Genomic DNA, 27,728 nt, shown 5'->3' with positions numbered 1-27,728 from the left:
CCCTGCTCCCCAGGCATGCCCTAGGGCCTGGCGCCCGTCCCCGAGGGGGTGGCCTCGCTGCCCCCTTTCAACTTTCGCCCTTTTGTGTGTTGGCTGCCACCTCTTCTGAAAGGCTTCTGCGTGGCTTTTACCCCTTTTTCTTTACCAAGTTTTTTCTTTTTTTTTTTTAATCCCTTTAAGTCACTTGGCAGAATGGGCTGTGGTGCAGAGAGCGTTCTTGCGTGACAGAGCTGAGAGGGAGCCACTCTCCAAAGGATCGGTGTTGCTGCCACTCAGGCTGTGTCTCCGGCAGGGAAGGAGGGGGTCCATTACCCCGCTGAGGAGTTCAGATGTTCGCTGCGGGGCTGCAGCTGCTGGCAGGCGCCGCTGAGCTGTCAGGCCTCACATGCCCCCTCTCTGGGAAGAGGTTTGGTGGGGGCCGGGGGGCGCTCGGTCCTGCTTGGCCGCTCCTGTTTGTAGAAAGGTTTCCTTGCTGGGGAAGTGCGGGGACGGGTTATTCCTGCTTTCAGCCCCTTCTCGGATGTCCACCAGGGAGTCCTCCTCGCCCACTCCCTGCTTCCTCACCTGCCGAAAGACAGTGCACGTGATTAAGCCCAGGGAAACTGGGAAACGCACAGGGACAGGCCACCGCTCCCCCAGCCCTCCTCCGGAGCCTGTTTTCTCGAACACCACCTTCCCGTGATCTGTGATCCAGGAGGAGGCTGGGATTATTCCCTGCCATCTCCCTTCTCTTTTCAAACCCAGATAACAAACAGCTGGCCGCGCGAAGCACCCTTCCGGGCAGTTCTCTAGCTTTCTCTTTTTCTGGGTGGGGGGCGGGGGTGGGAGGACTAGGAAGAGAAAAAATGAGGTTCCGTGAGCTCCTGGCCACGCAGGGGCCGCCCGCCTGGCCCAGCGCTGGCTCCGCTTCCCCCAGCACCTGCTCCTCTTGCTAAATGTCATTCAGAGGCTCCAACTGGGCCTCCAGGGCCTCGGCTTCCAGAATAAGCGCTGCCTTTCCCCGCCGTGGGAAGCAGGAGCGTCACGAAACCAGAAGAGCCGGCCTCCGAGCCTCCCTCTGAGGCCAGGCCCCGTGCTGCACTCCCAGCTGCCCCCCACGGCCGCCTTCCCCTTCCACGGAGACCTGGGGGCAGGGCCGGCTGCTCCCCCAGATCCCAAACGACCCCGAGCCGGCCAGATTGCCTCTCATTAGTGTGGCGTGCTGAAGGCCCACGCTGCCCCAGCGTCCGTATTCCCCCTGCAGGAGCCCCTCTTTGGAAGAGGGCTTTTATTACACATCTGAGAGCGCTAGCTCTGGTTTGAAATCGGATCCAGATGGGCTCGGCTGCATCTGGGCCCTTGCCTTTGTAGGGCCGAAGGTGGCTGCTTTGAGAAACACGTGTTGTCTGGGGTTGTCGCAAATAAAAACCAGGATATTTGGGTCTAGAGCCAAGTCTAGAGCCCAGACTGGGGGAAGGGGTCTGGGCACTCACCGGGCACCCCACCTGGCACCCCACCTTCCATGTGGAAGAGGGGCAGGTGCTGGCCAGGTGGAGGGCGGGCAGAGACCGATGGGTGGACGGGAGAAGTGGAGAGGCTGCGTGGGACAAGCTTCCCCAGGAGCAAGGAGGGTTAAGAAACAGCAAGGTTTAACAACCCACAGGACGTCAACCCCGGATGGCCAGGATCTGGTAAATACTCATGGTGTGAACAGGCAGGTGGGGGGCAGCCCCCTGGCAAGGGGTCGGGTGGGGGCTGGACAGGAGGGAAGATGAGGACAAAGTCCCCACGTAAGGGGTGACTGCTGGGCTCCAGCTCGGCTCTTATTGCTATTACACCCGCGTGATTTCATCCAATTATAAATTGTAATTTCTCTATGAAAGCGAGAGATGGAAAGAGTCCAATGAGGTCATCCGCCTCCCTGGCCGGGGTGAGGAAATTGTTTTCTACCTTGGGGGGGAGGTGGGAGCAGAGGCGGCTGGGCCTCCGTATTTAGAGAGGGTGGTGACCGCGTCCTCTGGACCCAGAGCAATGGCCGGCTGATCCCCCCACAACAGAGCTCTGCTCTCGAAATTACGAACCCGGGAAGGCAGCTGTGTTTGGCTGGCTCAGACCCTTCCCAGAGCCCTCAGGATAAAGACAACATTGCCATGGCAGCCTCCAAGGCCCCACAAGGCCTGGCTCCCTGGCCTCCACCCCCACCATCTCCCCTAACTCCTCAAGCTGGCCTCCGCCCCTCCCCATGCTGCTCTCCTTTCTGCAAGAGTCCGTCCACCGTCACCCCTCACCTCCTCTCCGCCTGCGGGGTTGAACAAACCATGATGGCAATGACATCATGTCTCGCAAGGAATTATCTTCCTGGTTCAAGGAAGAGACCACATCTGCTCATCAGAGGCTGATCTCCTAGCGCCTGAGTCAGTGCCTTGCACACAGTAGGTCCTTAATAAATACACTTTCTTACTGAGAGAATCAAGAGTCCGAGCAAGGCTCTCAGCAGGCCGTCCAGCCTTGTGCATTCGGGGTCCCTTCTCTCTGCCTCCCCTGTCCCTGTGTGTGGTCCTCCTGGGAGCCGGGCAGCAATGCCGGGCCCAGGCCCCACTGGGGATATGGGCTCCTTGAGTGCTTCCAGGTGATGGGCGCCTCTCGAGGGTCAGGGAGGGCGTGTGCACCGAGGGCAGCCTGGACGCGGTGCTTGCAAGGTGAGAGCGCTTAGTTACCGTGGGGTGCGTGGTAACGATTACTGCGGCCGCCTGCATGCGCTGGGCCCAGGAACACATCCTGAACGGCCCTCCTGGCATACACCTACCATCAAGCTGTGCAGTCCCCAATGGGCAGCGCACTGTAAGCCTAGCACAGGCAGAGCGAGCTACGTCAGCGGGAGTGTGTGGACTTCCCATGCGGCCAGTCCAGCTGACCAAGGACAGAGCGAATCTGCACGGTCTCAGGGTCTCAAAGCGGGAGCCCGCCCTTGGCCAACTGTGGGTACTTAGCCCACATGACAGCCTCTGCTCACCCTCCTCGCCTCTGCCGTCTCCCCTGCCCATAGGTCTGGTCCCTGCATTCCAGTGCCAAAGATCCATTCTTTGGGTCAACACAATAAAAGCTTCCTCAGCAAGTACTTGAGATGCTTAAACCATTTTAGTTTTTGTTATAAGTAACAACATCATAACTGTAGTAAAAGAAATATGAAAGGAGGAGAGAAAGCCAAGTGCACGATCCCACGTCTCTACAGCACTCTCTGCATCTTGGCCGGATCCGTCTGCCTGTATATATACGCCGTTTACAAGGGGACCGTGTCCCTTATCCTTTTCCAGGTCATTTCTGCTTTACCGTCTCCCCTGAGCCTGGGGCCAGCCCAGCACAGCTGGCGGGGCAGGGAGGACTGTCCCCACTGTGCAAATGTAGTGACGCTGAGAAGGCGGGAGCTTGTCTACGTCTGTATGACTCGCATGGCAGCCAGGAACTTGAGTTTTGGGCCAGTTCCCTTCTCCCTGCACGACACTAAGTCTCAGTGCAACAGAAACACAAAGAGGCCCTTAGGCCCACGCACCTAGAGACCTTGGGTTTCTCCTGAGTCCTTCTCATGCAGTTATTCGTCAGTTCATCCGTCTTTCCCTCCATCCATTACCCATCTGGCTTTCCATCCTTCCATCCACCTAGCCATCTTTCCATCTCTCCATCCCTCCATCTGTACAGCTCTCTCCCACCCTCTGTTTCTCCACTCATCCATCTACCTGCCCATCTTTCCATCTGTCGTCCATTTTTTCCATCTCTTAGTTCAGTTCAGTCACTCAGTTATGTCCGACTCTTTGCGACCCCATGGACTGCAGCACGCCAGCCTTCCCTGTCCATCACCAACTCCCGGAGCTTATTCAAACCCATGTCCATCGAGTCGGTGGTGCCATCCAACCACCTCATCCTCTATCGTCCCCTTCTCCTCCCCCCTTCACTCTTTCCCAGCATCAGGGTCTTTTCCAATGACTCAGTTCTTTGCATCAGGTGGCCGAAGTATTGAAGTTTCAGCATCAGCATCAGTCCTTCCAATGAATATTCAGGACTGATTTCCTTTAGGAAATTTCCTTTCCTTTCCATCTCTACATCCATCCATCCATCCATCCATCCATCTGGCAAGCATGTATTGAGACCCACTGCTGTGCAGGATGCATGGACCCAAGAGGAGAGCCCCTGTCCCCTAGGAGCTCGTGGTCCTATGAGGGAGGTCACTGGTTTGCAGCGGGTCAGTGTGAGACACACACGGGGCGCTGGCAGAGTCAAAGCCACTCCTTGCCCAGCCTGGGCGTGGAGGGCGAATAGCTGGGTCACAGGGGGCTTTCTGGGGAAGGTGATGCCATGCTGTGGTTCTGGGGTCCTCTAGACTCCCACGTCATGATAGTCACCTGGGTTCAGTGGCAAGCTGGAGTGGGGTGGGTGTGGCCATGGTTCCCCCATCCACCTTTCAGGGTTGCTGCCCCACCTTTGGACCTCAAGCCTCCACCTGAAGTGGAAACGCTCTTCAACTTTACAAGCTCCCACCTGCTTTGAAGATCGGAACGCACTAATATTAATTCCTATATTAGCAATTAGCCCTCCTGCTTCTTTCCAACCTATGACTCTTCGGGATGGATTTTTATGTGTGTGTCATTAATCAGATGCCTGTATGTGCTGCTGGAAACCCAGGTGGGCTTTATGGCCGGTGACTTAGCCAAGTGGCATTTTAAATGAACAACATGCCAGAGCCCCTCCCTGGGCAGAGCTGCCCCATGGCAGAGAGGGCAGAGTTTAGATCTTTGCAAGCAGGTCAGAGCTGGCATGAGCTAGCAGACCCAGGGTGTTCTTTCATTTCAGACTTCCAGGCTGAGGTCAACATCTGTATGCGACCTTTAGAGATGAAAAAGGCTCTTTGTGGCTCAAAGCTGGAGTTTGTTCCATGGCTGCCGACTTCCTCCCACAAGGACGGGCACCCACAGGGCCTGTCCCTTCTCCCCCACCGCAGTGGGTCAGCCCTCGCTCCCGCCGGCAGACCCGGGCACTGCCAGTCACATTGCTTCTTCCTGGGGGCAGAGGGCTGGGGGCCAGGGCCACGGGGCAGGGAGAGCTCTTCCCTTAGGGAGTGTGGACTGCTCCTGCAACAGAGTCAGCCCCGTAGGGGCTAGGCCACAAGGGCATTTCAGGCAGAGGGAACAGCGTATGCAAAGGCTCACAGGCGAGAGGGCTTGGTGCAGTGGGAAGGCTGGTGTCCCAAAGCTCTGAGTTAGGAGGGCTGTGATCTAAGCACAAGTGGGAGGTGGGATTCTTGGGGGGAATTTCGAATGCTCTGGTGAGGGGCCTGGTCTTCATTTTGAGGGCGGTGGGGAGCCAGTGAGGGCACCCAGGCAGGAAGGGGCATGACCAGACCTCCATGGAGAATTGGAGGGCACCAGGGTGCATGGGAGCAGACCAGTGAGAGGCTGGGACAGTGTCCTCAGGAGCAGGGGTGGGGAGCAGGGGTGTTGAGATGTAGAGGCTAACTCAGAGACCTCCCTGAAGACATGCGTGGGGTGAATGGGTTCCCTTCTCTTCCTCCTCCTCGCTGGAGGGTGGCTGAGTGCTCCTGTCACCCCATGGAACAGCATCATGAGCAGCTGGTCCCCGGGGGCTCCGAGCCTGGTTCTAGGCACCCAGGGAGGGCTCCTGAGGGGGAGGGAGCGGGAGGCTCCTCTGCACAAGAGGCGCCCCCCACCCCCTTCTCACTCGCTCTGGCCCCCCGGGCTTGGCATGGCAGCATGGCACCCGCGCAGCTAAGCGGGTGAGAAGGGGAGGATGTGAGAGAGCCTGCATTCGGGCGTGAACCCTCCCAGCCTCTGGTCTGCTAATTAAACCATTTCCTGACAAAACCCAGACTTTCAGGGACGGGCGTGTGAGAAGCGTGCAGGCCAGTCCACGGCTGCTGGGGCCCACGCCACCTGGCCAGCAGGCCTGGACCCTGGCCAGCGCCCACCCTTGGAGACAGACCACTGGGGAGCAAGCCGGGCAGTGCCTGGAGCAGAGAAGCCACCGGCTCCAGGGTCCCAGTGACTGTACCAGTTCAGGGTGCTGCCCCAGCAAGGCGGCCGGGCAGCGGGGCCCTAGAGAGGCTGCCGAGTAGGCACCGTTGTCCCAGGGGCGCGCCGAGCCAGGAGCGCAGGCGGGTGGTTGAAGAGGCCTCCTGTGCCTGGAGGGCTCTTGTGCCTTTGAAATCTCCTAGCCAGCGGGTGGCAGGAGGCACTCTGGGCAGGGGCAGCCAAGGGCAGCTGGTGCTCAGCCGGGCTCATGACCGCTGCTCTCAGCCTCTGGGAGAGCCCCTCAAGGGGTTGTGTGTGGCCCTGCTGTTACGGAGCAGGGGGAACAGGGAGGGTACCAGGCCCCCCAAGGCCTGCTCCCCTGCCTGCATACCAGGAGACAGTCCCCTGCATGCCCACGGTGGGCCATTCATGGCCTGCACCCTCTGCCCGCGGCTCCCCGGAAGCAGCTGCCTGCTGGTCAGGTCTACCCCGCAGGGCTTGTTGAAACCCAGCTTCCACACACGAAGGTCTGTGTCCAGCCCAGGGAGCCCAGCGAGGATGAGTCTGGTGCAACAGTTAAGGCCAGGCCTTTCTAGGAAACTGGCCTGCTCTGCGGGCAGAACAGTGCCTGTGTGTTTCCTGACCATGTCCCACTGTGAGCTTTTGGCTGGGCGGGGCCCTCCGTGGATGCGGGCAGTGGGCACCCTGGGCAGAAGATCCAGTCCCCTACCGGCCGCTGGCCTCTGCCTGCTCTTACCTGGGCCCCTGGCCGCCCTGGTCACAAGATGGGCCCTGTCCAGTCTACATGTCATAGGTCTCTCGAGATTTTTTATTTATTTATTTATATTTATATTATTTATTTTGGCTGTGCTGGGTCTTAGTTGTGGCATGTGGGATCCTTTTTTGATGTTGTTGTTGCGGCATGCAAACTCTTAGTTGCAGCTTGCAGAATCTAGCTTCCTGACCAGGGATTGAACCCAGGCCCCCTGGATTAGGAACGTGGAGTTTTAGCCTCTGAAAATTGGGGAAGTTCCTCAAGCAGATGTTTGAAGCAAGACTTTACTGGTATGTCTGGGGGACTCGGGGGCTTCCCAGGTGACCCTAGTGGTTAAGAACTCACCTGCTTATGCAGGAGACAAAAGAGACGCGGGAAGACCCCCTGGAGGAGGAAATGGCAACGCACTCCAGTATTCTTGCCTAGAGAATCCCATGGACAGAGGAGCATCCCATGGACAGAGGAGCCTGGCGGGCTACAGTCCACGGGGTCACAAAGAGTTGTAAACGACTGGAGCGATTTAGCATGCACATACGCTGGGAGGAGGCTCAGGGGCTGTGGGGGTCTCTAAGGGAGCAGGCCGAGGAGCTTTCAGAACCCAGGCTCTGCTCACTGGATCTGAGCTCCCTTCATCTGCAGCTCCTTCCCCTCACTGCTGCCTCAGATTTCTTCAGGAATCTGAACCCTGTGGGCACAGGCACCCTGGGGACCATCAGCTGCCCTGCCCCCCCACCCCCCCACCCCCAGCTGCTGCATTTAAAATGCGGCTCCTCCCTAGACCTCCTCTACTGACCACACTCGGAGCCATGCGCTGGGGATTCCGACCACGCACCTGCATTTACTCAGGTGCAGCTGGTGGAAACTGCCTTTTCTTCCAGAAGTACCCACTTGCCTCTCGCCAGCTGTGCCAGGCCCCCTAACCCCCGGGAACAGGCGCCTTCAAGCCTGGCTCCCCCAGCCCGCTCTTCAGTTTCCCTGCACCAGCAGAAGCCTGTGCCAAGGGGTTTGCGGCCGTGTGTTGGAAATCTCTCACCCCCTCCCATCCTTCCCGTAAACTCACTCTCCGGCCGGGAGCAATGCCTCGCGCCCAGGCCAGGCGGCCAGACTTTGTTAATATTTACAGTGAGTGGCTCAGGAAGCTATTAGCTTCCTTTTCTTGTTGTTAATTGAAAGAGGAGAAAATGGTTGTAACACTTCAAAAGGACTTAAAGCGCAGCCTGAGAGACCGGCTGAGTCGGGAGAAAGGGAAAAGAGACTGTTTAAAATAAAGAAAGGAAGCCCACACCCCACGCTCCTTCCCGGCTGCTTCCCGCCTGGCTTTCCTCTGAGGTTTCCTCATGGCCGCTCATTGTATATTTTCCTTTTCATTTGGGAATCTGCCTTAAGGATAGAAGGAGGAAGAAAAAGGCCTCATGGTGCACTTTGTTAATAACGGAGCTCTTTGAAGCTGCAGCTTACATGGCCCCTGGTACCTTCGCTCCTGGAGCACAAGGGCTGGCCTTGCCTGGAGGCTGCTTGCCTGTCCTGTAGCCCCCAAAACCCCGGCTCTCGCCTCCCAGGATACAGGCCCAGACAGGGGGCATTGGGCTAATTCCCGGGCCCCTGACCTGGGTGTGGGGTCTTGGGCCTCAGAATCCCTCCACCCACTGTGGACTCCAGGGACAGCTAAGGATGCCAGTGGTCATGGTGGGTGGGGGGACTTTCTGAATCCTGGTAGACAAGGAGCTGGGGGCCCACCATTGCCAGGTCTCTGGCCTGTGTGCCAGCCTCCCCCAGCCACATTTCCTAGAGATAAATGACCCCTCCAGTGACACCTGAATAGTTAACTTCTGGAGTCTGACCTATGATGTAAGCAACCAAACAACTCTGCCAGTTTCCCTGTGGTGAGACAGGGCAGACTGGGTGACTCAGAAGGTCTGTGCTCTGGGAGCCTGCCATTTGGTTCTGGCTGATGAGTGCCCCTTCCTCCAGGAAGCCTTCCCTGACTGTCCCTTGTCCCTGGCCTGCTTTAGCATGGCCTCTCGGGCTCCCCTGGCACCCTGCTGTCTATTAGACTGGCCTTCTCTGTGTCTGCAGAACAAGATGACTGACTCTCCAGACACGGGGGTCCCCAACTCATGGTTCTAGAGGGCTGCATTAAAGGAGGGACCTGCATTGCAGGAGGGCCTCTCCACCTGCTCCCTCCCTGCTTCTGCCCTGGTCAGTCTAGACGGGGAACCTCGTTCAGTTTGGGCCTCGCCAGAGGCACGGCCACACTGCAGGGCAGGAGGCCCAGAGGAGAAGCTAGAACAGTGACAGGGGTGGGGGGGAGGGTGTGGGACAGTTCAGGGAAGGCAGCTGGTCCCTGGTCCTCCCAGACATACAAGCTGAGCTGGGAGAAGGAAGACCACCATGCTCTGGGAGGCCCAAGAACTAGAAGGACAGGAGGGATTCAGTTAAGAAGTCTGTGACGGGTGGAGATACCCAAAGATGGACCAGACTTCCACTGCTAGGGGTGCCGAGGCCCAGGCTGGACGGCCACTTAATAGAGAGGCTGGACCAGGGAGACCGCGTCAGATGGGGGCCTAGCCAACCCAGGCTTCCTTCCCTGAGCTGTGCTCTTGAAGCCATGCCGTTGTTCCTCTCAGTTGCTACCTTCCCAAAGCCCTGGCCCCGCACTCTCCACCCCGGATTCTGTAAATAACTGTCTTTAACCCCCGGCTGTGACCCCTTAAGGGCACGGACTGTGTCAGCAACGGTGACGGCGGCCATCGCTAACTAGACTTCTGCCTATGGCCCAGCACACAGAGCTAAGTGGACAATAACAATAATACAGTAACAACAGCAACAGGAGCAACCCCGTATTAAGTCTGAGGCGGGCCCCATCCTTACAGCACCTCACTGGACCCACGGGCACTATTATTACCATTTCAGTTTTCCACCTGAGGAAACAGAGAGATTCAGCAGCCTGCCCAAGGTCACACAGCGGGTCCATGGAGGAGCTCGGACACGAACCCGCTCTTGGCTCTGTGCCCACAGCACACTTCCTGTGTGGCCAGGACTGGAGGGCAGTGCTCCCCAACCTGGTTCACAGGGCACCTCAGTCATTAAAGGCTCTGAGAAGTCCCGTCTCAAAGGTACCGATTTAACCCCGTTCACGCCGGCGGTCATCTGTTAACTGTGCAGGATTTGCACGTTCTTTGGAGCACGCTCTGGGCAGCACAGTCTGCTATGTGCTAAGTGTCTGGTGTGTGCTCGGCAGTCAGGGGGTGGGCCTAGCACGTCTCTGCTCGGTGCCTAGCACACAGGAGGCACATGCATCAGCAAATGAGGGCCGAATGAGAGAGGGGATACATGTGTAGATGACCAGAGCTGGGGCCACGGGAAGCCGCAGGTCCTGGGCAGACCCACTCTCTGTTCTGAGCCTCCCTCATCTCCACCTCCCCAGCCCTGGACCCGATGCAGCCACCCCCCCCCCCCCCCAGCCATGCCCAGCCTCATCCTTCCCCCTGGCGGCCAGGCAAGGCCCCATCGTTCCTCCTGGGCAGGTCTGAGCCCTCTGCCCCCACCCGAGGGCCCCCGCCAGGCACGGGCATCTCTTCCCTTACCTTCCTGCTCTGTGGCTCTGGCCCTGACATTCCGATCACATCCCCTAGCCCTGCCTAGAATGCTAATTTTCCCAAGATTAAACCATCCGTGTTTAATTTTTGTAAGAGCCAGGCAGAAAGAAAAAACAAGACAAGGGAAGCATCAGTGGTGGAAGTTGGGGCCCTCCTGGATGCTGTGTTCAGAGCGTCTCTGGACGGCTGGCCATGAGCATGTGGGGCGCCCCCCCCCGCCGTGGCCACATGGCCCCTGAGGAGGCCAGGAAGGGGTCGCCCCGTGCAGTCCTGCTGCTGTCCTGGGGCCACCTCACGTGTGCTAGGCCGCTTCCGTCGTGCCCGACTCCTTGTGACCCTACGGACTGTAGCCCGCCAGGTTCCTCTGTCCATGGGATTCTCCAGGTAAGAATACTGGCATGGGTTGCCATGCCCACCTCCAGGAAATCTTCCCAACCCAGGGGTCAAACCTGTGTCTCTTTAATCTCCTGCATTGGCAGGTGGGTTCTTTACCACTAGCACCACTTGGGAAGTCCCAGGACCACCTTGCTGCCCCTAAAATAGGCCCAGCAGGGGGGTAACCAGTTTTCCAGTGGGTGGGGGACAAGGCTGGCCTTCTGAACACACCAGGGCATGCTTCTGGCCTTGGCTTGGGAGGGTGGTTTTTTGGGACCTTCAAGAAGAAGCCCCCTTGGGCTTCCCTGGTGGTCCAGTGGTTGAGGATCTGCCTGCAATGCAAGAGACACCGGTTCAATCCCTGAGCCAGAAAGGTCCCAAATGCCGTGGGGCAGCTGAGCCCATGCACTACGGCTACTGAGCTGGCCCTCTGGAGCCCGAGAGGCGACACTGCTGAGCCCCTGCGCCACAGCTACTGAAGCCCATGCACCTAAAGCTTGTGCTCTGCAAATGAGAGAAGCCACCACGATGAGAAGCCCTCACGTTGCAACTAGAGAGGAGCCCCTGCTCACCGCAACTAGAGAAAGCCCGTATGCAGCGATGAAGACCCAGCACAGCCAAATATAAAACACTGGATAAATACCAAAAAAAGAGGGAGCCCCCTTAATTAAGAGGGGCAGTCAGGTTATACCTCTCCCCTTGTTTGCCAATTGTTTGTCTGTTGTTTGCCAATTAGGTTTCTGCTCAGCTCCTGCCGGAAAAGGAGCCTAGGATCTCTCCCTGATCAGCTGAGGTCACACTGGGGATAGAGTGAGGGCTGGCAGGCACGGGCCACCTGGGAATGCCCATAGTGGGCACAGGGAAGAGGGGCGAGGGAAGTGTTGCTGGACTAGAGGACCTTGGGTGAGTCCTTGACCTGCCAGGGCCTCAGCTGCCTCCTTGGGGCACTGGGATGTGACTGCAGGGCCAGGAGGGCACAGGAGATGCAAGATGCGGGTTTGATCCCTGGATTGGGAACATCCCGTGGAGTAGGAATGGCAACCCACTCTAGTATTCTTGCCTGGAAAAGCCCATGGACAGAGGAACCTGCTGGGCTACAGCCCACGGGCTTACAAAGTAGCTCCACACGACCCAGCGGCTGAGCACACACAGGAAGAGGAGGCGGTTAACCGCCTGGAGTCAGAGGTCGGAGTTGTGTAGCGTCAACAGCTGTGTTTCTTGGGTCTCTGAGCATTTCCGTATCTCTGAGGTGGAGTAACGAGGGAAGCACCCTCGTGGGTTGGCGGTGACGATCAAAGATGGTACCCTGCGGATGCCCTAAGGACCAGCCTGGCACTCCAGGCACACACAGAAGCCAGCGATTATTATTATCATAACCCCCGAGACAGGCGCTCTCGCTAAAGCCCTTCCCTCGGCGTCCTGCGCTGACCGGACTGCCCGCCTGGGAGACCCACGCCCTCCCACAGCCCCGTCGAGTCAGAGCAGCAGCTGCCCCCTGTGTCTGACTCCCCTCGCGCCCGCCTGGCCCCAGGACACGCGCTTGACTCAGTGCCACACCCCCTCATCCCAGCTTCACGCCCCCAAGTCCCCAGAGGGAAGAATGAGATTGTCACGACAGCAAACATGGCAGAGCACGGAACGTGATGAAATCAGCGACGTGAATTATGAAATCCGGATCACAGCCCCGCTCCTTCTGCAGCAGAGTCAACCCTGGCAGAGGCTCTGCGGGCTGGGGACCCCCGGGCACTGTGAGTGGGTGGCTGCCCGTGGTTCCAGTTGCCCCGCCAGCCACTCATGCCCTCTCCCCGGAGGCCACGGACTGGCCATCCAGGATGCAGCGAGACACCACCCTGAGATTTCTGCTCTGGAGCTCCCCCGTCCACCGTGGATCACATCCTGGCCAGGACCACCGCTGGGCTCGTCCCGTCCCCTGCCCTCTCCCGTTCATGTCCCCCTACCTAGGTTTTTCCCGAGATCTCAGGCACGGGACCTGTCTGAGGCCCTGCTCCCCTGGGATCCCACCTGAGACAAACCCCAAACCGCTCCTTGGAGAGACCCACTGCTGTCCCCTTGTCCCATTTTAGCCTTGTGACGCCTCTGCCCCAGAACGTGGGCCCGATTGGAGGTCAGGGACAAGCAGGGCCGGGTCAGCACCTTGGCTGTCTGCTCCCCTCTGCCCTCCTCCAGTGAGGCCCCTGCAGCCAGCGCCCACACGCCCCCCTTCTGCCCCCTCCCTTATGTGTGGGGCCTCCCTCCCCAGCCCCCAGCCCCGCCGTCATAGCCACTTGTGAGTGCAGAGCTGGTACAAGGAGGGTGACTCCAGCCTAACGTGCTTTTTTGGCCACCTCCCCTCTGCTGCGGGGGCTGCATCGTAAATTATTATCGACCCACAGCCGGCCTGGGCTGGAGACGAGATGGGGAAATAAAGCACTGGGCTCGATAATGGTGCCCTGCTGCCTGAATTTACTTATTTGTGGCTTTCCTACCCACAAGGAAACGCAACGATAAATAACTGCAGACTATTAGGCTCCCGGTCGGGAAAAACACCCTTGGATCCATTTCTTGAGGACGGGCTAGGACTGGAGACCCGCAGGCCCATCCCACCCACCTGCTGGGTCTGATTTGATTTTCCCAGGCCCACTCGCCCGGGTAGAAGGCTTCTTCTCCAGCTTATAGACGAGGAAACTGAGGCTCAGAGATGTGAGGTACCTCAGCCCAGGTCCAGGGTAACCCACAGATACTTTATTTCTTTTTTCGGCTACGCTGGGTCTAGTTGCACCATGTGGGGCCTAGTTCCCTGACCAGGGATCAAACCCAGGCCCCCTGCATTGGGAGTGCGGAGTCTTAGCCACTGCACCACCAGGGAAGACCCCAGATCCTTTTTTTTCTGGGATTTTCCCCGTTTGGGCTTCCCTGGTGGCTCAGACAGTAAAGAATCTCTCTGCAATGCAGAAGACCCAGGTTCGATCCCTGAGTCAGGAAGATCCCTGGAGAAGGGAATGGCAACCCACTCCAGTATTCTTGCCTGGAGAATTCCATGGACAGAGGAGCCCGGCAGGCTACAGTCCGTGGGGTCACAAAAAGTCAGACACAACTGAGCGACTTTTAGCACAAATCCTAGGCAGCCCTAGAGAGCCGGTCACCCTACACTGGTCTCACAGCAGAGTCAAGGCTGGGACCCTGCTCTTTCTGACCCAAGCTGTGGGTGCTCTTAACCTACGTGAAAGGTCTTCAGCATCGCCCGCCTGCCTCCTGCGGGACTCTGCGAGGCTGTGCACGCTCTCCCTCCGGGTCCCTCTGCAGCCTGCTCCGGGCTGGGAGGCTGTGGTCACCAGCAAGCTCCTCAGACCCTTGTCGTGACGCTCCCCACTGTCGCCAGCCAGAGAGCCTCCCCTTCTCGTGCGGTCTCCCCAGCCCCGGTACAGCCTTGTGAACACCCACTCCGGCACACCCTGACACCCTGCCAAGTGATCACACAACGGCCACTTCCACTTCCCGAGGGCCTCCCGTGAGCCACCCATGTTCAGTCTTCCACTCTCTGCTGACTCGTTTCCTGCCCCTAACCATCCTGTGAGGACGAGACAGCTGACACCCAGAGCGGGTAGTGACTTTCCAGGGGCCACACGGCTGATAGGGGCCGCCTGGCTCTGAGTCTGTGTGGATGGAAAACCCGAAACCCAGAGAGGACAGACTGGAAAGGGCGGTGCGTGTTGGCACCACAGGGACAAGGGCGGAGCCATCGGGGGCTGCCAGGCGGACAGGGTGCCCCTCACGGGCGTCCTGGCACATGTGGCATGGCACCAGGATGGACCCTGTGGGTACCTGCGAAAGGGATGCTGTGGACAGGGTGGGTGGGCCGGGGGCCTGGAGGCGGAACACAGGGGGGCCTGGAGGCGGAACACAGGTCCTCACAGGGAGCGCAGTGCTGGGCGCTGTGCCCGGGAGAGCCCAGGGACTAGGGTGTCTCGTGTGCTCGGGCACGGCTGCCAGGTGCAGGGGAGAGTAGAGGTGAGCAGGGGAGTGCCCCGCCTTCTCTACTGGGGCTCACCTTCACAGCGCACCCTACAAGGAGCACGGTGGTGCCTCCCTCTCACAGATGAGGAACCTGAGGCTCCCAGAGCCGCCTGTCCCAGGTCCCCCGGCTTCAGAGGGGACAGAGCTGGGGCTGGACCCAGCCTCCCTGCCCCCAAGTCCCTGCTGCCGCTCCCCAGCCCTGCCTGGCAGCTGAGGCCCCTTCATCTCCTGGTTACGGCTCCCCAGGGTGCCCACCTGGTCTCTCCCCAGGGGACGCAGTGGCTTTAATCGACTCACCCAGAGGAGTCTCCAGGTGGCTCAACTTTTTTTCTGCAAGCACGGTCTGAGTAACAGAGTCCCCAGGGCCCTGGGGTAGGGGCAGGAGACTCACGGGGGTCCAAGTGTCTATGGGAAGAGCCAGAGGAGGAGGCTGGGAGGGGCAGATGGTGACCGGGGAGCAGTGCTACTGTGGGAACCCGTGTGTCTAGCCACGCTGGAGCGGGTAACTTCAGGCAGGGTCCTCCCTGGGTCTCCAAACAGCTGAGGAGCCCTGGTCTCCCCTCCTGACACAACCCAGGCCTCTCCAGCCTCTCCCTCACCCCAGAAGCTGGGGGGTGCGGTGACTAAGCCATCACCACCCTTGCCTGCCAGGGAAGTGGTGTATGGACCCCATGGTGCAGAGATGCTGGGCCAGGCACCCACCTCCAGCCGTCCACATCTAGGCTGTGGGGTGTGAGGCCAGCAGGACGCTGGCTCCAGCTGTGCCCATTCCTTGGACCACGTCACCTCGGGGTATCCATGACAGTGCCTAGCAAGCAGCCTGGGACCTGAGTGCCAGTCTCCTAGCCCAGAGCTCCAACAGGGACGGTGAGGGTGAGGGATGCACCCAGCTTGACCTGGCCCCTTCTAGTGCCCAGAGAACACAGCCTGCATGGGCAGAGCCACAGCCCCCAGCCCCCTCCCTCGGCCCAGGTGCTCTTGATACCCAGGGCAAGGGGCTTGGGTTGCAGGGAGCCGGCCTGACCTACAGTCCAGGGGTGGGGTGGAGCACAGGTGGAAGAGGAGGGGAGTCTGGGTGGCGAGCCCGTGAAGGGGCTCCCCTGCCCTGTCCGCCCCCACACGCCCTCCCCGGGCAGCAGCGGAAGCAGGATGCCCGAGTGGCCTGCTCTCACAGCGGGCAGCAGCCAGCAGCCAGCTTGTCTCCCTCCTTAGGTTCTGGGGTCCTTCCAGAAGGCCCCAGTTCCAGGCACCGACGTGGGGCGGGGGCCCCAGGAGAGCAGGGGGACCGCTCGCCTGGGCTTCCTTCCAGGCCACACAGGTGTGTTTCTGCCAGACCCATAAATCCCCAGCCTCGCTCGACGTGGAGCCTTCATCCCAAATCCCTGGCCTCGCTCGACGGGGAGCCTTCATCCCAAATCCCTGGCCTCGCTCGACGGGGAGCCTTCATCCCCAATCCCTGGCCTCGCTCGACGGGAGCCTTCATCCCAAATCCCTGGCCTCGCTTGACGGGGAGCCTTCATCCCAAATCCCTGGCCTCGCTCGACGGGGAGCCTCCATCCACGTCCGTGCGTCTGTGATCCACGTTTGGGTGTGGGAGAAATACAGCCCCACGGTGTTTACTTCTGGGGATGTTAACTGTGTGCCTCTGATGCCAGACGAAGGAGCGTCTGGGGGTGTAGATGAGGGGGCAGCTGCCCGGGAGGTGGCCGCCATGTGGGGAAAGGCCAGCAAAGCGAGGCAGCCCGAGGGCCCAGGGGTCGTGAAGGGTGGGGAGCTAGGCATCCTGTGTGTATCAGGGTCCAGTGTGCTCTGGGTTTGTCAGCAGGAAGATGCTGGGGGCCAGGGAAGGGATCTGTATGTGGAAAAGACTTCTCTGGTTTTCCTCTAGTACCGCTGCCCAGGAGGCGAGGGGACAGCATCGGCCCTGCTGGGTCAGGAAGGGCTGGCAGGCTCCCTCCTCCCACGGTTTCCAGGGCGGCTTGCAGGTGCCACGGGATGGGGAGGAAAGGAGTGCAAAGTCAGAGTCCCGCCGACCTTGACCTTGGCTGTGCCAGCCACCACCTGGGGGTCCATCCGGCGAGTCCCAGACCCCTCGGAGCTCTCACCTGTGCTGCGGGCATGGTGAGCCCCCCTCCTTCCTTCTCTCCCCGCTTTCTTCCCTGAACGTGAGCCGCCGTGTACAAGATGATGCCTCGAGCACAGCCCAAGTCAGCAGCAGGGAGAAGGCTGGCTGGGGGAGAACCTGAGGGAAGCCTCCTGGGGAGTGGGTGGTCTGTCTGCACATCATCCTGAGGGCAGCTGGGTGCCCGGGAAGGGCAGAGGGGGGAGGGGCAGGTTGACACTGAGAGTAGGAAGCTGGTGGAGGGGAGGTCGGGGTGGCATAGGAATGATCTGTCCTGCAAGCTGGGGGCAGTGCGCACAGGTGAAATTCCCCTGAGCTGGCACTTCAGTGGGCATGCCTTACACCTCTATAAACAGCAAACGTACAACTAAGCGAAGCTTCCCTTGGCCCTGCACAGGGGGCTTCGGGTAGGGGGACCGAGCTCCCCGCCCCAGTCCTAGGACTCCCATCGCGTCCCCAGGGGCAGCCCCCGGCACTCCAGAGGGGGGGGCCAGAGCAAGCAGGCCCCCGGGGTCTTCCCAGGTTGCTCCTACAGCGGCTACCCCTGCTCCTCCCTGTTTGGGCGCAAGGCCACCCGTTGTCTGCTGGACGAAGGTGCCATGGGGACAGGAAGGGGCACCCAGCCCACCCCTCTGACAGCGCAGGTTGGCGGTGGCCCCCAGAGAAGCCCATCTCTGTTGCCCCCAGGGCATCATCTACATCCTTCCTTATTCCCCCTACCTCCTCCAGGGGATGCTATGACCTCCCCCTGACACTGCACAGCTAAGCAAACTGAGGCTCAGAGAAGCTAGGAGACCCACCTCCTATCCAGGAAGGAGCTGTGATCTGAACAGGACCCTTCTGACAGCAGGGTCACCCACAGCTCCACTGGGTCCCTGGCCCAGGCCTTCAGGGCCCCCAGCTGGTGACTCCAAGCTTCTGCCTGTAACAGCCAGGCAGGGCCCTCGGCCAAGCCCAGCAGCCAGTGCCTAGCAGGACCTCCAGGCCTGTCCATGCACGACTGTCCCCTCTCCCCAGGGCAGGCCAGACCCTACTGCCCTGCAGCCACACGGAGCATCGGACAAAGCTATCCCTGTGCTGGCCCAGGCTGAGGCCTGTGGTGGACCTGGCTGGAGGCAGGGGATGGACTTGGAAGATTTATGAGCCAGGTTAAAATTTAATTTGGGTGGAAGATCCCGGCCAGCCAAGCCGGCTGCCCCAGACAAATGGCCTCATCCCCGCCAGCTCCCACCCGCCCACCCCGGGGTTGGGCCTGGCCCCCATGCCAGCCTCCCCCGCGCTCCTTCCCCGGAAGGCTGGCCGCCGCCCGCAGAGAAATCACAGCACCGAATTCGATTTGGGGCAGGAGCACTGGGTGCTGAGCCTTGTTTGCACTTCAGCTCGAAATTGAACAGGACAGACAGGGCTTTGGATGGGAACTGCCTCCACCAGGGCCCCCTTTGGGGCCGGGGCCCCACCGAGCCCACCAGCTGCCTCATCGGGGGACATAGCCCTGGGCACCTCACCTGTCACTCCATGTTCCACCCAGCTGCCCTCTGTCCCCAAGCCCTGTCTTCTGCCCAGCACCCCACTCCTCCCTGGGCCCTGACTGTCTGGGCTGGAACCCCAGGCTAGGCAATCTCATACAAGCCGCTGAGCCTCTGGGGATCTGTTTCCTTGTCTGCAAAACGGGACCTGTTGTTATTAGCTGATGTCATACCATAACCACAGCCCTGCACGGAGCACCCCGTCTATCACAGGGCAGCGCCCAGGCTGCGAGTGGGGGATTTGCTGAGCCAAGGAGGGTCTTTGACTTTCCAGGAGTTTTGTGGTCTTTCTCCCCATGGGGGCCAGGGCATCACCTTATTGGACCTGCAGGTGCCGACAGTGTAAGGGGCGATGCTGGGGTCCTCGTGGCATAGGGTGCGGAGGCCAAGGCTGCGCTCTGGCAGCAGGAGCACGTGAGCCCCGTGTACAGCTCCTCCGGGCTGATGCCCATCGCCATTCTCACCCCATTGCCATGCGCTGGGACCCTCTTAGGTGCTTTCCCGAGTGGGCGCTGTCCACCCATTTTACAGATAAGGAAAGTGAGGCTCAGAAAGGTGAAGAAACCACCGCCTGCAATTTCTCTGCTGCCTCCCAGCTCCTGTCCAAGATGGGGGACAAAGGGAAGCTGGGCTGGCTCAGAGAAGGGGACCGAGACAATACCCTTCCCTGGAACTCACACACGCGCGCGCACACACACACACACACACACACACAGATGTGCCGCCACTGGCAGGAATCCAGGCCCAGAAATAGCCATGCCACCTTCCCAGGCCGAGTCGTTGCTCTGCCTGGGACCGGGGAGGCCGACGGGCGGGAGAAGCTGCAGTAACCCAGGATTGCACAAGGCGAGTGAGCATGCACACGCCCTCCCACCCACACCTGCTCACATATGCACAAACTCACACATGCACACAGGGTGGGAGGGACGAGCTTCAGATGCCATCGTCCTGGCCTCCCAAGGGGCCAAGGAAGACTAGGCTTGAACCTTTCTTCTCCAGCTGGAATGAGACCCTTCGCATGGCCTCGCAGCGGTGCCTGGGGGATGGGGGTCTGCCCTGAAGAGTGTGCAGACGCCAGCTCCTGGCCAATGCTGGACCTTCGCTGGGGCTGCCCACACCCTCACACACAGAACTGGGGCCAGGGTATTGAAGGCGGGGGGACACCGGGTCCCCTTGGGGGGTCTCTTTTATCCTCCAGTCCCTCCCCCCCCACCCGCCGCCAGGGATCCAAGGTCCTTCTTTTAGAAGCCTGGGGATCTGAGGGCCGGGACTCGGCTTCCCCCAGCAGCAGTGGCCAGTCCCACTCTCTGCTCCAGTCTGGCTGTGGCCTCTTGCTTGGGGACTCAGCTCTGTCCCTTGCAAGTGTTGGGTTAATCCTCCCAGTGCGCTCCCAGGGGTGGAGGGATTAAATATGTCAACATATTTGCATTCTAAGAGGAGCATCAGGGGCTTGGCTCTGAGAAGTGATCAGCGTGGTGAGGAGCCAGACTGCTGCTCCATAAACTCCTAAACCCTGCACGTGCATTCCCCACCCCCAGTGGGTGCTGCATGTCAGCCCCAAATTACCCTTGACCTTGGGAGACCCAGCCTTGAGGCGGGCGCGGGAGTCACACACACGCACACACATGGGCCTGGAAATAGCCCTGTCCGTGCAGTCTCCCACTCCCAGCTCTGACCTGGTGTCACCATCCCCCCGCGGCCTCTCATTATTTCCCTACGTATTTATTTATTCCCATCTCGTCCCAAATGATTTGCAGCAGCTTACAGAAATACAACTTAATAATAATTGTTGCGAATCAAGAGGAGGGAGTGGGCTGGGAGGCTCCGGCTCTGCAGCAGGCAGGCTCTGTTCACATCCTGCTCTTCGTTTACTTAAGTTTGCTGTGGAGTCACTTCACCTCCTGGGGCCTCTTTCCTCCTCAGTGAAATGCCGATAGTAATGCCCACCCCCCAGGGTCGGGGGGGATAGTTAAGGGGATGGAATGAGAAAACACCAGGGGAGGCTGAGCGAGCAGGTGCTTGGCACCCGGGAAGAGCGCGTTCGTTCATGGTCAGGAGAGGTGAAGGAGACAGAAGTGAGCACAGGACGGACGGGGGTGACAGCCGGAGCAAGCAGGGCGCGGCCAGTCTCTGGATTCTGGGGCCTCCTGGGTCCCACGCTGTGGGAAAGCGGCCTGGGAGGGGGTCTCAACACTCTTGAATGCTGAGGTCCAGGCGTTCCCCTCAGACTCCTCTCAGAGAGGAAGCCCACCACCGCTCCACCTCTTGGGGGGGCCTAGAGTCTGCAGCAGGGAGAGGTCTGGGGTTCCAGGCTAGCAGCCCCACCCTGACAACTAGTGCCTGCATGCAGAGGGTGGGGTCTTAAGCTCCTGGCCCCTGAACCCCCTTCAGCCTTGAGCTCTGACTCCCACGGCCTTGGTTCAGCCCCCAGACCAGCTCTTGGCCCAAGCTTGACCTTTAGTCCTTTGGCCCGGCCCCAGTTGCCCACCCTCCTGGTCATCACTGCCACCTCCTCCAGGGGGACTTCCCAGCCTGGCATGAGCATGGCCTGGCTTCTCCCAAGCCATCAGCTGCTCCAGGTCCCCCCTCCTGTCTTCTCTGGCTTCCCCTAAATCTTACTCCTGGGCGCTCCGGGCCTGGCAGCAAGGAAGGGTTTGGGGAGCTGGGCACAGGCCTCCTGATCCACAGGCCAACTAGGCTATTCTAGGGGCACAGAAGGCAGGCAGTGGTCCTCCCGACCCCACTCCCAGCCAGGATCCTAGAGCTCTCCTATGTTATAATCCTGTCCTGGGAGGCAGCTGCCTAAGCTGCAAATGGCCAGCTTGTGGACACAGCCGTGGGGACTGAATGGAACTCCTACTAGAAACACCAGGCGGAAAGCAGCACTCAGGAGACAGCCTGGGGCGTCCAGTGCTGAACTCCCCACCACCGAACCCCCAGCTCTGCCACCCAGCAGCCCCCGGACCCGTGGCCCTAGTCTTCCCATCTGTGAGTTGAGAGAATGGACCCGTCCTCTCTCTGGCTTCTTAGCTGCTCTGGAATGAGGCAGATGGGGAGGGGCATGTACCTGCCCAGCTCGGCTTAGGACTTCAAGGGCAGGGGTGCTGGGCAGCCCCCTGCTTGTAGGAGCAGGCTTCAGCCACCCCCTCACCTCCTGGGTTCAAGTGGAGAAGCCTTTTTGGGGCCAGAACAATCACCAGACACAGTCCGCATCCTGAACGGTCCAGGCTCCATGACCATGGTGCTGTGATGCCCCTAAGCGTGCCCGACAAGCTGGGATAAACCTGAGATAAACTGGCTCACGGTAACTGATCTTAAAAGAATTACTAAGTGTAGGTAGGCCTTTCAGAGGAAGATGGCAGAGGGTCCCTTCATTAAACAGACTCCAATAATGTCAGCGTGGGGACTTCTGGAGAGTCCAGATCCCCGCTAAGGTCTCCCCTGCGGGCTGCGACTGCTGGCGATGACCACACAGTGCTCTTCACTTCCCCATTCCGAAAGTCCTCCTGTCACTGTCACCCCGGGCCACACCAGGGCCCTGGGAGCTCTCCTAGCCGGAAAGCAACCCTAAGACCCGCCGGGACCCCCACACACCCTCTCCTGCTTCCTATTTTACCGCTGTCGGTTCTGGTTGTCCTCGGAAGTCTGGGTCTGTGCAGTGGGCGCGTGGAGGGAGAAATTCTACAGGGAAGGGTGAAATGGGACCCAGGAAAAGGCCCTTTTCTGCCTTATAAATGTAACCCTCCCTTGTCAAGCACACAGTCTCCTATTCAGCCCTCACAACCTCCCTTTGACTTGGGTGCTTATTTGTGTCCCCATTTTACAGATGTCAAACCTGAAGCTTCTTTTTGGGGTGATGAAAGTCTTCTGGAATTAGATAGAAGCCATGGTTGCACAACTTTGTGAATACATGAAAAACCACTGAATCCTACACTTTAAAAGGCGAATTTTTATCTTATGTGAATTATACATATATTTTAGAGTTTGAACTTTATAAGAAGCAAAAAAAAACAACAACAACAACTTAGGTCCAGAGAGGGGAAAGAACTTGCTCAAGGTCTCAAAGGAACAAATAACACAGCTGAGGTTGGAACCCAGGTCATTTTAGCACTTCCCACGATGCATCCCTGCTTCCCTCATTTATGGTCAAAGACAAGCTTTAATCTTACTATTCCCTCACTCAAGAACTTTCACTGGCTCCCTACTGCTCCTTCCTTAGGCCTAAGAGCTCCTCCAGGCTTTCTGTTCCTCCTGCATGCATGCTCAGCCATGTCTGACCCTCTGTGACCCTGTGGACTATAGCCTGCCAGGCTCCTCTGTCCGTGGGATTTTACAGGCAGGAATCCTGGAGTGGGTTGCCATTTCCTTCTCCAGGGGATCTTCCCCGCCCAGGGATCGACTCTGCATCTCCTGCATTGACAGACAGATTCTTTACCACTGAGCCACCTGGGAGGCCTGGCTGTACCTCCAGATAGAAGTGCCTTCTTCCCCCTCCTCACCCCACCCCACATTCCCTGCTCCCGCATCCACTGCCCGGTTCTGCCTGTGCCCAGCCCACCCACTCCACCTGTCCTTTTCCTCCAGGGGTCTCGGCCCCTCTAGGCTTTGTTTCGGCCTGAAAGGGCCTCTGGGCCCCAACTCTGCCTGTCTGTCCAGCCCATCTCCCAGCCCAGGCCCCTCCGTCTCTGTCCCAGCGTCACTGGACTGCTCTGTTCCATGGCAGCAGAAATTTCTCCCACTGCCCAGCCGTGGCACTGGCTGGTCCCTCCGCTTGGGACACTTCTGTCTGACTCCCCACAGCTGCCCTGGCTGACTCGTACTCATCCCCTAGGTATTGGCTGACACCCACTGCCCCCTGCATGCGCCCTCATAGCTGCCCCTTCTGGCCTGTAAGCGCTGCCTCCAGATGTGTCTCTCCCTTTAACCACAACCTCGCCGAGGGCAGACCCAGAGGCACCCACAGCCCCAGCGCTGGGGTGCATACAGCTAAGGTGGGAGAGCCCCAGGACCCTAAAGCACCATGTGGGCAGCTGTTTGGGCCGGAGCAGGGTGAGGCCACTCCAGTATCTTTGCCTGGACCCAAGGAGCCTGGTGGGCTGAAGTCCATGAGGTCCCAGAAGTCGGGCACGACTGAGCGACTAACAGAGAAGGGAGAGGCCACAGGGCCTCCCCTGGACCCCCTCAGCCCCTACAAGCCCTTTCAGAAGTCACTGGATCCAACCACTTCTCTCGGGTCCACCTGTCCACCCTGCACTCCCACCCTTCCCTAAGCATCGCCTCTTCCCCAGGCAGGGTGGCCTCTCCCTGCCCCTGCACATCGGCAGGGCCCTCCCCCCCGCCCCCCCCCACAACTGAATCCCATCACAGGTCTCCTTTTAGAACAAATCCAAGTTCTTTACCAGGGTCCACCAGGTCTCCGCCTCCCCACTCCCCACCCTCTGGCACACTGGCTTCCTCTAGGTCCTGGAACCGGTCCAAACCCTCCCCGCTCCAGGCTCCTGCTGTTCCCTCCACAGGACTGCCTCCCACGTTGCCTCTGCTGCAGCTCTCCTCCTCTTCTCCTCGGAGGGGCTCGCTCCCCGCTGCCACTCATCTTGTATTTACCCCTGGCCTGTCTCCCCGGCTAGGTACCTCCCTCCCTTCTCTCCTGGGTCCGCCTGCCCAGACCAGCTCCTTGCACTCAATAAATACTTGTAGGATGCTGGGGACAGGCTCTCCTGTGGTGCTGTGGGCCGCTAGCTAGGAGCTTCCACAGCCCCGTGGCTTCCCCTCCAGCAGGAGCCTCAGGAGCTGAGCGCGCAGGGCACATGGCCCCGGGCATATTGCCCCGGAGATGGGCGGGACCCCAGGGGGTACAGGGCCAAGTGCTGCCCACCCAGACAGCCACCCCTCCTGGGCATCCCTCGGGGCTGCCGAGGGAGCCCAGGGCAGAATAACCAGATTAGCCTAAACGGCTCCTCTTGTTTCTTGGTGTAATTGGATTGAGGCCATGTTTCGGCGAAGCTGCATTTAATATCCTAACTCCGAGGCTGCCTCCCGACCCCGAGAGCATCAGCGGTGGAGGGACAAGGAACGGGACTGGGTGGGGGCTTCTGCATAGAGAAGTGACCGGGCAGGGGTCTCCCACCTCCCACCTGTGCAGAGGGCGAGCACGCTCATCTCCCTAGGGGTGGGGGCAGGGTCCTTCTGAGCAAGGGACACGGCCTGTTCTTCCAGCTTCTCTGGGCTGGGCATGGGGCTGGACCCCAGGGAGGAAGCGCAGGGTGGTGTCCTAAACATGCAAGATGTGGGGTTGGGGTGTATGCTCTGTTCATATATGTGGACCAAGGGCAGGACTCTTAAAGGGGCAGGCTATTCACAGAGCCAAGGCCTGGGGTGTGGGGAGAGCCCCTGGGACCCTGACTGAGGCCAGAATGGTCTCCTGAAGCCCACCCATTGCCATGGGAGGCCCTTGGCCCAAGTGTCCAGGTAGCAGCCTTTCCAGGTTCCTAGATGGCCAGAGACCAGGCTGGCAGTGGGATCCTCTGCCAAAAATGTCAGCCCAATGCGAGGTGACCACGTGGTGATGGGCAGTGACGCCAGCTGGGTGCCCCTGCCCCTCAACCTGTACTTACATGTTAGGGCCTCCAGAGACCACAGGGTGTTTGCACGCTGTGTGTGCCCATTGGTGTGTCTGGGCTGAGCCTGCGTGCATGCATGTTGAGGGCAAGGAGCCCCCACGGCCCCCCACCTTCCCATCTGCAGCCTGAAGCCCAGCCATGTCCCCACAAATGCCCATCAGCTCCTGGTTCCTGAGGTCGGTCAGGCTGATGAGTGTTTAAAAAGCCAAGAAAAGCTTAAAGACAAAATCGAGAAAGGGGCATGGCTAGAGGGGGAAGGGGCAGGGTGGCCTTGTCACAGGGTCCTTGATTCCCAGACACCCCTCCCCCAGGCACAGCCCCAGTCCCACCTGAGGCGGACCCTTCTGGCTTCCTGGTGGGGCACCTGTTGGGCAGGTGAGTCACTTGGCCTGGCGTGGCCAGTGCCTATCCAGCTGGCTCCTCCTGGAGGCTCAAGCTCAGCTCTTAAGATCTCAGGCGCAGAGCAGCTTTCCCTCCCAGCAGTGAGAAGGGGCTGAAACCCACTTGGGGCTGGGGAGTCACCCCAGGGTCGAGGGCACTGGCTGGGGTCTGTGGACCCCTCGCCAGGCCCCATCCCCCTCCCTCACTCCCATCCCCACTCCCCACGGCTGGAGGGCCTGGCGACAGCTCCCATCCATCACTTGGCCCTATTTTTAGGAGGTGATAACCCAGCTGTGAAAATTCACTCCATGCACATCCCTTCCACACGAGGGAGTCTTAGCCCCAAGCCGGGGAGATGAGTGTGGGCGGGAGTAGGAGAAGGGGAAGGGTGTTGGAAGGGAGGTTAGAGAGGAGACCCTCTGGCTGGTTTGTGGTTTGTGGCTTGCAGCAGGCACCTAGCAGAGCACACGGGGGAGTCCTGTCGAGCTGTAGGGATGTGACTGGGGGATGCTGGGCTTGTGATCACTGGCCTGGCTTCCTGGAGCAACCCACAGAGCATGAGGGCTCTCTTAGGTCCAGAGCCTGGGTCCTCTCTTAGCTTTCTCAATAACAAGGCCCTGCCTGCTCTGGACCTCAGTTTCCCCATCTGTAAAGTGCTCTGTAATCTCATATTACAGCCTGGCTCTAACCCCCTGGGGTCCTTTCTGTCTCTTCTTTGTAGGGCTGGCAGATAAAATATAGGAACCCACTTGCATGCACGCATGCTAAGTCACTTCAGTCGTGTCTGACTCTGTGTGACCCCATGGACAGCAGCCCACCAGGCTCCCCTGCCCACGGGATCCTCCAGGCAAGAATACTGTAGTGGGTTGCCATTTCCTTCTCCATCGGAACCCACTTAAATGTGTGTTAATACTTCAGATGAGACTGGGCGTATTCAGAGTGGTATGGCTGTAGACTTAAATGTGTCTTTTCAGACAAACAACCAATACTTTTTTTTTTTTGGTATAAATAAGCCCCAAATATCACCTCGGGTGTACTTAATACTACAAAAGTTATTGGTTATTTCTCTGAAATTGAAATTTAATTGGTCATTTGGTGTTTTTATTTGCTAAATCTAAACTCTCTGTCCTTTTATCAAACCTCTCTCCACCCTTCCACCGGAGCCAGTCCGGCTGCTAAAGGGGAGTGAGTGGTCAGTAGGTGTTTGTTCCGTCCTGGCTGCACCCCCTGCTCCTGCCCCCTCTCACCAAGGGGGCAGCTGTTACAGCCTCCGCTCTGGTGCCCTAAACTAGCCAAGTCATCCCAGGGTTTGCTGGGAGCAGACTTCCAGCTCCTGAAGACAGACAGGGAGGGCCCATGTTTTCCAAGCCACATGACCTTGGATGATTTCACAAACCCCCCGTGCCTCAGTTTCCTCCTCTGGAAAATGGGGATAATAGTGTCCACCACATAAGGATGGCGTGAGGATTAAGTGAGCCGACGCTGAACTGAGGGCTTAGGGCGGTGACATCAAAGTTGGCCATCTCTAGATCATAAGTGCCTGCACAGAGGACATTCATTCATTCATCCAGAAGATAAGGAGGGCCTGTGACATGCCAGGCACTGCTCTGGGCACTGGTCACAGATCAGGGATCAGCACGAGGCTGCTCCGGGCACCCGGGAGCCTCCAGACCTGTCCTGCGCTCAGGGCTGCTGAACCAGGGTACAGTGAAAGGAGTCTCTGACCCAGGAGGTTCCTCAGGGCGGGTGCCTGATGAGGGGTCAGAGGGCCTTGCTTGGGAAGGAGAAACCTGCAGGGTGATATGAAGGGGGGTGGGGAGCATGGGGCACAGCTCAACTGAGCAAAGGCGGGGGGGGGGGAAGGGGTGATGGAGGTGGGGTGGGGGAGAGCTGGGAAGGTCACTGGGTCACCAGGACCCCAGGGCCAGGCAGGCGACTGGCAGGTAAGACTGGGTTTTAGAGAGATGCCTATGGTTCCATAGTGATGCGGGGGCAGGGACCAGGGAGGAGACAGCAGAAAAGAGTGAGAACAATGTGGAGCAGGCCCCTGGCGGTTGCCTCCAGCTTCTGTCCACCCATGGCCAGGTTCAGGGTCTCCCTCCACCTCCTCAGGAAAAGTGTACATTATCACTTCAAATGATGAGGGAGCAAGACAAGAATCCAGCCACCGAGGGCAGGGTCAGCAGGGCCAGGTAATCTGTCCGCCTCTGCCTGAGCCTTGGTTTGAGCCACCGGTATGTGGCTCTGCCACCTACCAGCTGGGTGGCTTTGAACAAGTTACTTAGCCTCTCTGAGCCTCAATTTCCCCATCTGTAAA

General features: G+C 59.3%; 1 protein-coding gene and 1 long non-coding RNA gene across 3 annotated transcripts in view; one reads left to right on the top strand and one right to left on the bottom strand.

Annotated features, from left to right (window-relative positions):
• MACROD1 (mono-ADP ribosylhydrolase 1) overlaps positions 1-27,728 on the top strand; it is a 154,185-nt gene that overhangs the window by 54,393 nt on the left and 72,064 nt on the right. The gene's annotated exons all lie outside the window — the stretch shown is intronic.
• On the bottom strand, positions 180-1,235 carry LOC123333814. Its single transcript, XR_006551401.1, has 2 exons — positions 1,124-1,235; positions 180-564 (listed from the first exon to the last, which is right to left on the bottom strand). It is a non-coding gene; the product is annotated as an uncharacterized LOC123333814 (long non-coding RNA).

Source organism: Bubalus bubalis, chromosome 5, assembly GCF_019923935.1.
Source record: "Bubalus bubalis isolate 160015118507 breed Murrah chromosome 5, NDDB_SH_1, whole genome shotgun sequence".
NCBI lineage: Eukaryota > Metazoa > Chordata > Mammalia > Artiodactyla > Bovidae > Bubalus > Bubalus bubalis.
This window is presented reverse-complemented; position numbering and strand designations above follow the sequence as displayed.